Consider the following 13,234-nt stretch of genomic DNA (forward strand, 5'->3'; position numbering starts at 1 on the left):
CTTTATATTACTTACAGCCCTATAAAAGTGTTGTAGGTAACACCAGAGACAGTGTCATCCCTCTGTCTTGTTCCTCCACAGTGCCATTTCCAGCATCATAAATTCACAACTGCATCCCTTTTCCCTCAGGAGAGGCTGGGGTCAGAGCAGCACTGTGGATGTTGATGGAGATAAAGAGCCAGCAGCAGCATTGTGCTGAAAAGCTGCCTAAAAATGGTCTCTGTCTCCCTGCTGACCTGGAATCCCAGCCTCTCCCATCAGATTTCCTGATTCATGAACATGAAACTCTTTGGCTACCAAAGGTTTTGTAAATTAAATGGCAAAACTTCAAAATGACAAGCTTGAGCACCACTGCTGACAGCTTGGTGTGAGCTCAGCCTCAAAGTCCAGGGGAAGAGGAAATACATCTGTAATTATTCTGAATGCAACCCCTGGCTGCAGTGAATATTTCTTGCTGCACTGTACCCGAGGGTTACCTTAGATCCCAAAAGTAAATTTGTGAACTTTACTGTAATGCAACTGTGACTCACAGAGTTAAATTCTTGCTTCATTTTACTGATCTTCACCGAAGCATTTGCCAGTGTGGCACCTGGGAGCCTGGTGCTCTGCAGCCTGCAGGAAGCTGCCATGAACTGTGCTCAAGGGGACAGTGTTGAGGTTATGTGCTGCAGGGCTTCGGATGTGAATGTGCTTGTGGGTGGCACTATGCGGATACACATACTGAAAAATATTACACCTGTGATTTCCTAAGATTGGGTAGCAGTGGAATGCAAGAATCTTTCATTAAAAATGTGAAAAGCAGTTTGGCTCTCTTGTGATTAGAAAGTAGCTTATATTTGTTAGAATTTCTAAAGGTAATGAATATTCCTGATCATGCTTATTCAGTTGGCTTCCTCTCTTGTTCCATCAAAAGGCTAAACAATTTCTGAACAGACTGAACAAAATAACACTTCTTTAATACTCCTTTCTTCCTAATTCCACACTTTTACTACCCATGTCAGTTACTGAATGCTTTGTTAAGCTCCTTTCATGACTATTAATTTTCTCTTTTGTCTGCATTCATTACACTTTATACCTGGCACACAACTTTTGTACATTATACTCTTCATTTGTTGAGGAAGTAACTGAAAAATGCCAAAAAGTGATCACTTGCTGTTCTTTGGGCAGCACATTAGTCCTTTTTTGCTCCCTACTGCACACACTGTAGAATTCTGGGGGGTTAGGATTAGGTTTGGTATATAGTAAACAAAGTGTAGTTTCCAAAGCAGGATGTAGAAAATGCCATGCTCAGGATAGGTGGGAGAAGACCTACTTGGCTGAAAAGGACTGGGAGATTTTTCAAACTGAGAGTTAAAAAGGGATCTTCGTTGTTTCTGCCCCTCCCATCTGCTGTTCTCTGCAGCTGAAAATGGGGCAGAAAGCCAACATCGTGACATTTGAGCAGACAGCACTTTATGGAAGTGTCTATTTCAATTCCACACCCATGGTAGAAAGGAGCCTTTTCCCTGGCCAGGGCAAGCAAAGGTGCTGCCAGAGTTACAGCGGATGTGAGGCTTCTTTCCCTGAGTCTGGCATTTGTAGGCAGACTCTTACATTTCTCTGTGTAGGTTTTAAATAAGATTCCCCTTCCTCTGCTTGCTTACTCCTCTCCCCCTCCGGAAGGAATCAGAGGATTTCTGAAACACATTGTGGAGTTTTCTGAGCCCTTACCTGCCATCCTTGCCAGTGGGCTGGGCTGCAGCAGCAGAGAACTGCAGAAGCACCGTGATTGAGAAGAGCTCTGCCTTTGTCTCACCGAGTCATCTCAGACAGCAGTGAAATACCCTGCAAATTATATCAGTGAAATACCCTGCAAATTGTATCAGTGAAATACCCTGCAAATTCCAGCCCTGCAAATTACATCAGTGAAATACCCTGCAAATTCCAGCACTGAAATACCCTGCAAATTATATCAGTGAAATACCCTGCAAATTCCAGCACTGAAATACCCTGCAAAACTGATCCTTAGATGGGAGCACTACAGATCAAACGTCCTTTTCAGCCCCTTTGCTTTTCTTTTACAATGAGCACTTTCAGTGATTCCACAAGTATCCTTCATCATTTTATCTGAAAGAAATAATAATATATTCAGAAATACATGCATATATACAGGCTGCACGTAAAGCATCTATCCATATAGCCCCACTCCCCTTTTCTTCTATTTAAATAGTGTTCAGTGATTGTTCAGTTCTCCTAAAAGGATGAGTCACCTGCAGCTGCACAATAATCCAGCTGTGTAACTTGATAAATTATTTTACTGGACCTCAAAAAGTAAATACACTGACATCTACTCCATTATTTTGGTTTGTGCTTATATTATTTTTCCTTGATTTTTAGTTTAAATTAAATAGTAGAAAATTAGCATGAGGATATAAAAAGAACTGCTGGATTTGCAGCCCTAGAAATTGAGGTTCTCTGTTTCTTGGTAGCACAGGGACACTCATAAAACACATCAAGGACGTTCCTCTCCACCTGCCCCATTAATCAGTGATCCGTGGGGCAGAGCTGGTGGTGAGCAGCCAGTGCAGGCGCCTCACACATTCCTTCCAGGAATTCTAGAGACATGGAAACAACGCGAACTGAACCTCATGATGCTTTTCATGTGGAGTATCACCTGATGTGCAGAGGTCACCACTCCCTGGTGCTGTGAAAGGCCACTCTGCATCAGCTGTGGGGTGACAGAAGAGCAGTGGGAGAGAAGAGGATCTGTCCCACGCCAGCTGTGCCCTGAGAAAGCAGAGGGGTCTGGAAGGAAGGAGTGAATGTTAGACCCCAGTGAGAGTAAAACCAGGAGATGGAAGATAAAGCAGGAAAACCTTTGCTGTCATATTTACGAATGAACTGAGGAAGGGATATCTGAAGGAGGATATGTTTTCCATCATGTATATAGAATATAAAGATAATATGTGTAATCCTGCTTAACAGAGTAATTAAATCAGTAAATTAAGTGAACTTTTAAGTCTCATGCTCTCCATAAGGTTTGAATAAAATTAAGTGAGATTGCTCACTTATTAATAAGGGGTTAAGTGCCATTTTAGCTCCTAGATCTGGAAAGAAAGGTGCAAAGTGAGGGAGAAGAGATGTAGATTAGCACATCTTACCTGAAGAGCTGCCGACTGCAGTGGCAGAAGAGCTGTCAGACATTAAACAAAGAAAGAGGATAAAGCAAAGGCAGTGGTGCAACTGTGGGGAGAGCAGTGACACAACCAACCCTGAAAGGAAATCAGCCTTGCCACTGTAGAGGTGTCATGGAAGTGGACTGCCCCTTTGATAAATTAATTCTGACTCTGAATGAGCAATTTATTTTTTCTTTTGTTTTCCTGAAGTCAGTCAAAGGGGTTGTGTGACTCAGTCACACCAGTGCAGGGGATTCCCTCTGTGTTTCTTAGCTATGGGTTGGGTGTTTTTTTCCTTTGACTTGTCTCCTGAGCAAACATGACACCTTCATGTGTATCCTGAAGTGTTTTGGGAGGCAATTAGATAATGGGCTAATGAAATGTGGGGGCTTTCTGGTACAGACAAAGTACCAGGCTGACAGTGAACCCTACATCTTCCTGGAACCAAGAAAAGACATGCAGAGACTCTGGTGGAATTTTTAATAATTTAGATTATACATGCCCCTGTCCATCTTTGTGCCTTTGAGCCTCAGCCCTGCAAAGACTGGGAAATTTGTTAGAAAACATCTCATTGCTTTTTCATACCCGCTCACTGATCTAACACATTGTTTCACAGATTTCCATCCAAAGGGTGTTTAGGGCTCTGCTGGAGCTGCCCTGGCTGAGGTTTTCAGTTACAGCTGAATCAGCACAATCTCCAAACAGGTTCCCTTCCTCTGCCTTCCCTTCCGAGGTGTTTCAGACTCACCGGGCAGGAATCCAAGCCCCACAGGCCTCCAGTAGCATTTAATCTATCAGAAACCAAAGTTGCTGTGTTGGCTGTAGTAGCTCATAATTCAAAAGGAACATGTTAGAGAAACTGATCTGGATATTGATTTTAAAAACTAATCTGGCACTGTGTCCCAAGATTTCTCTTTCACTGCAGAACAAATTGATGCCTTATATAAGTTTTAAAATAATACAAAGCATATTGCAGAACTGGCATAAGAAATGGCTCCATTAGAGGTAGCTCTGATTTTGCAGAGTGGGGTTTGGCACATGAAACCAGTGATCAGAAGCTGAACTGGACAAAAGCTGGTGGTAAAACACTGCCAGCAGGAGAATTGAGGATTCCTATTTCATTAGGAATTTGTAACTTCATCTAATAAATTACTAAACTGACTACCCAGTGGGTGAGATGAGTTTTATAAGAAGGGGCAGTTGCTGTTATTTGTTGGTTGGTCCAAGATGGGATATTCCTGTTTGCCTTGGACCACCACAGCCACATCAATAGAGAACCCTGTCCTGTGTGCTTCATTTTCACTGCCTGCAACTGAAGAATCTTCCCTGTCTCCCAAATGAGTCATAAGAATAGATTATGTAATTTTAAATGTTTAGTTAGCACTGGAAGGATGAAACCTGATAATTGAATAATATGTAAGTACCCAAATACCATCTGAACTTCTCTAGGGCTCTCCTTGCTGTTATTTTCCAGATTTGTTTGAAAACAGAAGACAAGAAATGGTGTGCTCATTTTGGGATGGTATCTTGTCAGTAATCACCCCTCAGGGTTCTGAAGATTGTATTAGGAGGAATGTAAGGGAACAAGCATTTTCTAAGGGAGAACTATCCTTGCATCAGTTTCTCCCCTCTATAAAATTTTAAGTTACTTACATGGTGATACAGTGACTCTGAGACAAGTGTATTTTCCTCAAATATGGTCCAACAAAATCAAACATGTTCCTTGTTGATTTTTGCTGTGTGATCACTCATTAAATGCAAAGTAAACACATTGCTGAATGGCATCTGTCCTTTGGATAAATGGAAGACAGATGTATTGCAGCACAGGGAAGCACAACACAGACTTTGCAACCAGGACAGAGCTATTAAAATCACAGGCTTGAGTCACTTAGGGAACGTGTATGTTTTGTAAGGCTGATTTAGGGTAAGCAACGAGCTGTTTCATTACAGTATGTACTGTATGTTCCAGCACGTGCTGTCATTAACACTGAGCCATGTATCAGTGACACACTAACAGCTCAAAGCTTGCTTTACTCACAGAGGTTCTGGTACTCATGGAAAGTATTTTGCAAAACTTTGGCAGTTTGTGTTGCTGAGGGTGTGGCAGAACCATGCTGAGAAGATGGATGGTGCAAGTGTGCCATGGCTGGTGCTGGAGGGCTGAGCCTTAGGGCTGTGACTTCTGCACACATGTCCCATCAGGGTCCGTGGAGCAGGAGACTCAGAGCTGTGGCCAGAGCATCCCCAGAGCAGCCATCCCACATCTTTCCAGGTCTCTGGCTGGCTGTGGTTGTAGTTTGGCAATTTGATGCAGCAGGAGCATCAGCCATGGAATGGTCAGACAGGTGCAACACGACTGACAGACCCCTGGCAGCCAGCCCCTGCGGTCTGTCTGTCTCCCACACGCTGGTGTGAGGAGGGCTGCCCCATTCTGGGATGTGGGATTGCAGCTTTGTGAGGGACACACGGGATCTGAGTGCCCATTCAAAACTTCACTTCTTTTTCCCCACATTACTGATCTGCCAAGTTCAGTGACAGAACTCTTGCTGCTAACCAAAGAGAAACACCACTCCCTGCTGCGTGCTGAGGGGGACATAGGATTTTACTTGATCACAGAATCACTGAGGCTGGAAAAGACCTCTGAGATATCAACTTCAGCCTCTGACTGAACATCACCGTGTCAACCAGACCACGGCATGGAGTGCCATCACCAGTCTTTCCTTAAACACCTCCAGGGACAGTGACCCCACCACCACCTTCAATCCTTTTCTTTGAAGAAATTCCTTCTAATGGAAGGAATGTCCAAACTAAACATCCCATAGCTTGAGGCTGTGTCCTCTTGTCCTGTGGCTGGTTCCCTGGGAGCAGAGCCTGACCCACCCAGCTGCACCCTCCTGTCAGACCTTGTGGAGAGCAATAAGGTCCCCCCCGAGCCTCCTTTTCTGCAGGCTGAGCCCCCAGGTCCCTCCCGAGGCCAGTACAGGGGAGCATCAGCCATGGAATCCTGGGGACAGCAGAGGGGCTGCCTGCCCTGTGGCTGCTCAGCGAGCTGAAGCCTTCCTGAAGGCAGTGCTCCCCTTGGCTGCAGGGGACATCCCACATCCCCACTCCCACTGTTGCATTGCTCTTGGGTTATGGTCGTTCCCTCCCTACTGGGACCCCTGTGACTGGGATCTGATAGTGTGATCCCCTCCTTCCTGCCCCAACGGGGTTGGCCTGAGCCTGGATAAGGCTCTGTCCCTTCATGGTTCTCTCTCTTTTCCCCTTCATCTCACAGAATAAACAGCTTAACCACATCAGGGGAATTGAAGCCTCTTTTGGGAATCTTTGCCCAGCACCTGATCCACCTTCCCTCAAGGCCCCCGTGTATCTGGCGATTTGGGGGGCTGCGAGGGATAGGAGTGTCACCCACCCCTGCTCTCCACAGGTCCCCACCACCCTTGTTTTGTTCCATGGACCCCCACTGATGTCCCCCAGTGTCCCCATTCCCCACTCAGCTGCAATCTCTGGGTCCCCACATCAGCTCTCCATTCCCTAGTGACCCTATCCTTTCGGTCCCCATGCCCTGGGGTCCCACCACCACTCAGGCTCGTCACCCACAGAGCCCCCATTTCCCGCTGTCCGTATTCCCCAAGTCCCCGTGCCCGGTCCCTCGCTGCGTCCCCTCACTGTCCCTACCCCGTGTCCGGTTCCTCACGGTGTCCCCTCAGTGTCCCTGCCCCGCTCCGCTCCCTCGCTGTGTCCCCTCACTGTCCCTGCCCCGTGTCCGGTTCCTCACGGTGTCCCCTCACGGTCCCCGCTCCCTCGCTGTGTCCCCTCACGGTCCCTGCCCCGCTCCCTCGCTGTGTCCCCTCACGGTCCCCGCTCCGCTCCCTCGCTGTGTCCCCTCACTGTCCCCGCCCCGCTCCCTCGCTGTGTCCCCTCACGGTCCCCGCTCCGCTCCCTCGCTGTGTCCCCTCACGGTCCCCGCTCCGCTCCCTCGCTGTGTCCCCTCACGGTCCCCGCTCCGCTCCCTCGCTGTGTCCCCTCACTGTCCCTGCCCCGCTCCCTCGCTGTGTCCCCTCACTGTCCCTGCCCCGCTCCGCTCCCTCGCTGTGTCCCCTCACTGTCCCCGCCCCGCTCCCTCGCTGTGTCCCCTCACGGTCCCTGCCCCGCTCCCTCGCTGTGTCCCCTCACGGTCCCCGCCCCGCTCCCTCGCTGTGTCCCCTCACTGTCCCTGCCCCGCTCCCTCGCTGTGTCCCCTCACGGTCCCCGCCCCGCTCCCTCGCTGTGTCCCCTCACGGTCCCCGCTCCGCTCCCTCGCTGTGTCCCCTCACTGTCCCTGCCCCGCTCCCTCGCTGTGTCCCCTCACTGTCCCTGCCCCGCTCCCTCGCTGTGTCCCCTCACGGTCCCCGCCCCGCTCCCTCGCTGTGTCCCCTCACGGTCCCCGCCCCGCTCCCTCGCGCCGCCCCACGCGCGGTGACAGAGGCGCCGCCCGCAGGGGGCGTGGCGCCGCGCGCGCTCTGACGTCACGCGGCGCTGCCATGGCAACGGCCCGTCACGTTGTCCGGTCCATGCGGGCGGGGCGGAGCCGCTCCCGCCCCAGCAGCGCCATGGCGGCGGCTCGGTGACACCGCGCTCCGCGGCCGCCCGGACACCGCAGGTACCTCCGCCCGGGGGATGTCCCCGCGGCCGGGCTCTGCCGCCGGGCGGCTCTGCCCGTTCCCCGCGGCTCCGCGCGGCCGCCCCGGGGCGGTGCCCGGTTCCCCCGGCAGCTCCGCTCGCCGCGCCGGGGAGCCTCGGCCGGGCGGGGCCGCGTGGGGCCGCGGCCGCGCTTCCCGGCGCGGCGGCAGCGCCGGCCGCTCCCGCGGGGCTGCGGGCGAGCGGGAGGCTCCAGTGCGCTTCCCGCTCGGGCCGCGGAGGCCGGGGACGGGCTCGGCCCCGGCGGGGCGGGCCGGGGCTCGCCGGTCCCGGGCAGGTCCCGGGCAGGTCCCGGTGCCGCGGCCGGCGCTGCCCCCGCGGGGCCGCCCGGGAGCGCCGCGCCCGCCCCGCCCCTGGGCGGCCCCATCCGCGGCGCTGGGGGGGCATGGGCGGCACCACCGCAGCGCCGGGGGGCGGGCGGCGCTCGGGCGGCGCCGCCGGCAGCGGCCCCAGCGCCCTGAGCCCCCGGCAGGTGAAGCCCCCGGCAGGGCGGGCCCCGCGGAGGGCGCGGGGAGGGCGCGGGCTCCGCCGGGAGCGGCGGGACGGGCGGGCGGCATCGCCCGGCGGCGTCCCGCCCGGGCCCGCGGGGAAGGGAGGGGCCGCGGAGGGTCCCCGAGGCGGTGCCGCAGACGGGGTGCGGAAGGGAGGGAGCGGCGGTTCACCGGGCTGGGAGGTGAGGAGCGGGCGGGGCAGCGACCCCCGGTGCCGCCGGGTCCGGCTCGGCGCCGCGGCGGCGGTGACACCGCGGGGTGACACCGCGGGGTGACACACAGCGGGAGGAGCTGCTGCGGGCGGTGCCGGCTGCCGGCCGGGGCACGGGCGTGCGGAGCGCTCCGCCAGCCCAGCAGCATCGGCCGGACCGGCGCCGGTCCCGTGTGTGCTGCGGGCGGCGACCGGCGGCTCCCGGGCTGCGGGAACGGCTCGGGAAGCTCCGCTCTCGGCTCTGTACCTGGCTAGAGCAGCCCAGCTCAGCGTTCTGTAAATCGGCTTTGTGGCGAGGGGCTGTGACTTGCGTGCTTTTCGTGACTGCTGTGGCAAAGGTGAATTGGAAAGTGCTCCCCATCTTTAGGAAAAGTGCAAAGTCATTAGGTGGTTTTCGTGTCATACTTCGTAGGTGTTGCTCGTTTCCCTATCCAGATTTATTTTGAATCTGCTTTTTTAATTTTGCACTTGTTGCTGAGACTATAATCTTTAATTTTTAGTTTGATTTCTTTTGGAAATTGTGAAAAGCATCCAAATTGCTACCAGCTATAGATGTGGTAGACTACTTTATGCTGTAATATTATCTGAACTAATGCAAAATAAGCCTCTGATCCATTCCCTCCTGTTAATTATACAGTTGAAAATGTTGTCTTTTATTAGGCTGGTTATTGTAGTTTGGAAAGTACATGATTTTCCAGGATGGTTTTCAGTTCTGAAATAGAAGCAGGGTAAGTCTCAAAGCTAAGTATGAGCTGAGGAAAAAAGTGCTTAATTTAATTAGGTATAATCAGTTTCTGAAGCAACAGAGGAGTAGATGCTCCTCTGCTGGGTGGAGAGTCCTGGAGAAGGAAGGGGAAGGAATGGCAAAATGGTGCAGAGAGAGGAGACAGGTAGCAGCCTGTAAAACCCGCTGTGAAAGCACGGGGAGAGATGAAAACTGTTCTGTAGGAATAGCAGGGACATGAGTCTGCAAAGTCATGGGAGTGTTCAGAGGAAAACCTGAAGCTGCTTCCTGACTTCTGTTAGAAATATGGGAAGTGATGTCAAAGACAGTCACTAACCTGGCAGTGAAGTGTTGAGCTGCAGTTGCTGGTTAGAGCTGGGGGAAGTCTGAAGCTGTGCTAAAGGAATAATAACTATCAACAAATTAAGATTAAACAAACCACATGACAAGCACACACAGTCCTGAAAGTCTCTTAATGGGATGGGAATCTTCAGTGGGTTTTTGCAGTGTTTGTTTGTGATTTTTAAGCACGATAGCTGTGGTGAAGTTAATTTGTGCTTCCAAAGAACAGACTGATGTTATCTTGGAAGAAAGGGGCTAGGGAAATGAGGGAGATTGTAAATGTATGGGTATGTCTCGCTGTGTGTCTGCTCTGGCAAACTATATTTTGAATTATTATTTCTCTAAAATGAGCAGTTTTCACGGAGGACAATGTAGATGGGTTATACAGATTTAACAGGCTGAGAACGAAGGCTTCATAGCATATAGTATATACCTTTCACCTGTTAATCATGAAAAAATTGAGTTTCAGGTTACAGATGTGTCTTTTTCTCTCTTCTGTAGTATTAAAGTCCTACAGCAAATAGCTGCTGCTCTATCTCTACTTTAGCCCTTTCCTGAGTGCTTGGAAAGTTGGTCTTGGTTAACTGCTCAGGTCATTTAAATATTAAATAAAAAATTGTTGGCTGCAAATTTCATGTGTTACATTTATGTTAGATAATGGAAGTTTCAACTGTATTTCCGTGTTGCTTAGTTGAGGACTAATGCATCTTTTGTTTAATTTGTCCAAGTATTTTAATTTTCAAGATTCTAAAGAAAAATACAGGACTTAAAAACCTCACTAGAAAACCTTGCAAAAATAGTTTTGAATACAGAACTGTGTAATTCTCTCCTGGACCATTATGGAATTTTAAAAATGGCACAAAATTTATGAATATAAAACTTTGAAGGTGAATAAGAAATACAAATAAAAAAATCCCCACAGTATCTAGAGAAGAGATCTTCTTCCGTTACTCTTCTTTTCTGACAGTCTTTAATTTATGATTGTTGTGTTACTGAAGGCAGTAATTTATATTTTTTTATATCTCAGAAGTGACTTTGAAATGTCTTATCAAACTAGTAAGAAATCCAGAATCTCTGAGCTTGACGTGCAGTGCATGCTCCTAGAAGGTAAATACTTTGGGACAGTAATGCAGGATTGTGTTTTGTACTTAACACTGTCTGGAAATATCCATGCTTAGATTAATGCAGCTCCCAAGTGCCTGGAACCAGCAGTTTAGAAAGTACTCACAGTATTGGTAATCAAGAAAATATTTTCTAAGTTCCACCAAAATTTTTCTCTTTTTTAGTTGGATGCAAACCTGTCACTTACTTCATCTTCGGAAGTGTGTAATTAAATTCAGTTGTTATTGTTTTGTTCTTATATGAAACTTCTGTGTTTTGCAACCCAGAGTTTTGTAACAGAATTTTCATGAAAGATCTGAAACAGAACTACAGCAAATGCTCCTAAAAACACAGAGTGTGTGCTGTTCTCTTGAGGCTGCACCTGATCCTGGTGCAGAGGGCTTCATGGAGCTTTCTGGATATCAGGAGGCAGGGCTGCACTGAGCTGCAGCTTTAATTAAAAGGATGGCACTGCTCAGCAGTGGGGTCATGTCTTCAGCAGTGTTTGAACAACAGAAACACAAGAGCAGGAGGGGAACTGGTGAATGCTTTGAGTGGATGTCAGCTCGGATGCCACCAGTGACCCTGGGCGTGCAGACAGATTCCTGTGGGCACTGCCAGGGAGAGCTGGGCTCAGGGTTTGTGAAAGCCAGAATTAACACAGCTGCAGGTGGACATTGCCTGGCAGATACTTCTGCAGTTCACTGAAGATGGTTTCATTTCCTTTAAGGGCTTCTAAAAGTTTGTGAAATGCTGACAAGCACTAAGCCAGATTTTGATTCAGTTGCTGTAACTCTTGCAATCTCTTGCCTTCCAAAAGGGTTTCAACTGGAAAGAAGGGGAAAGATGGAAGTGCCTGATTGTATTGTAGAGCAAAAATCACTCTCAAGTGCCACCTATTACATAAAATTAGTTCTTTGGGGCAAAACAGATTTGACAATTTGCAGGGTCTATTTTCCCCCTCCTTCTTATGTTAGATCTCAGACAAATATTAATCATATGGATTTTCAGTTTAAGCCAAATGTTTGAGTCATTGTGAATCTCAGTGTTTTGAAACACTAAAAGAGCTGAGTAATGTTAACATTGAAATTATTTTATAAGGTTTTAATTTTCAAATGGGGTAAGGAGGAGAAAAAAAATGAAATCATAAAATCAATCCCAAGGATTGAATGTGCTTCTTAAATGAGATTGGTCTGGGAGCTGCTTTCAGTGACTGTCTTGGCAGCTTTACAAGAACAAATCACCTCATTGCAATCAGCAGTGGGAACTCTTGGACCTGCCTGGTTTGTTTTCAGCATGCAGACATTAATTCAGGTGGTCAGCATCTAGTCCAGCACAGAGCATCCAAGCAGTTTCAGGATAACCTGATGATTTAATTCTTGTTGGATTATTTTTTAATATGTTTTTCCTCATATATATATATATATATATATATAGATATAGATATATATATATCTATATATGTAGTAATTGCATCTAACATAAATTACACTTGTGTAATTTTGTGTTTATATATTGAAATTAAATTTATGTGGCATTTGTATACATTTGAAGTCTTGCATTGAAATTGAAGATGCTGTTTTGTGATCTATTGTTGGCATATTATATTTAAAATTGATCTGTTTAAAAGATATATTTGAGTATTTTCTGGTGACCCTTTGTGTCATAATTGGTTGCTTTAGGTGATTGTTTATATAAAACATTTTTTTTTCCTAGCTTGGAAAAGGAAGAGATTTTTCTTCTTTCAGTTCTTGATTTAAGTTGAGCTTAGTTGTTACTGAGCTGAAAAAAGTATTCATATTCTATGTATGGATGTTATGCTTGTCAAAATCTGATTTCACACACTAAATTTAGTGTGTACCTAGTGATTTTGATCAGTGTTGATTTGCCTTAAAGATTTTGACAGTACAATGTAATGATTTTGACAGTACAATGTAATGCCACGGTACTAAAAATTAGTGAATTGGAGTACACTAGGTCTTAGGTAGTTAAATTCTATAAAAGCATTCTCTACCCCCAAAAAAGTATGAATTAAGTTTAGGACCATGTGTTTATCTTGTGTTGCTGTTGAGGAGGCAGATTGGAGCCCTTCCCTTTGCTTGTGCACAGTGCTGATGGAAAGATTAAATTTTGTTGTAGTGTCAACTTTGGGCATGATAAAGCAGAGTTAAAAAAGCAGCACAGCAAAGTTTCCATGACAGTGTTAAGTCCAGATGCCCTAGAATTTCAAGAAATTAATCATGACCTGAGTACCATTCTCCTTCCATTGAAGGGTAGGAAGGACATAGCAGGGGGTTGGGTGCTCCTGACAGTCTCAGGGAGAACAGCAGTGGTCCACAGGGAAGTGTTACAGCTTTTTCTAGGACAGCGAATGCCTGTTTTCAGCATCACTGACTGACACTTGTTGGACAAGAAACTTCTTCATTGCTTTTTCAAGTAGTTTTAATACAAGGTGTCTAAACACAAAATTCATTGAAAGCATGGAGAATGAGATTGGCCTGGAAGTAAAACTGTGGCTTTGGTGCTACAA

General features: G+C 48.0%; 1 protein-coding gene across 1 annotated transcript in view; it reads left to right on the top strand.

The window, feature by feature from the left end:
- The first annotated feature begins 7,674 nt into the window (after positions 1–7,674).
- GNB4 (G protein subunit beta 4) overlaps positions 7,675–13,234 on the top strand; it is a 30,670-nt gene continuing 25,110 nt past the window's right edge. The window contains exon 1 of the mRNA XM_077785727.1: positions 7,675–7,797. The gene's annotated coding sequence lies outside the window, so the exon portion shown is untranslated. The remainder of the gene's footprint in view (positions 7,798–13,234) is intronic.

The sequence above is a fragment of the Lonchura striata genome, chromosome 10 (genome assembly GCF_046129695.1).
Source record: "Lonchura striata isolate bLonStr1 chromosome 10, bLonStr1.mat, whole genome shotgun sequence".
Taxonomy (NCBI): domain Eukaryota; kingdom Metazoa; phylum Chordata; class Aves; order Passeriformes; family Estrildidae; genus Lonchura; species Lonchura striata.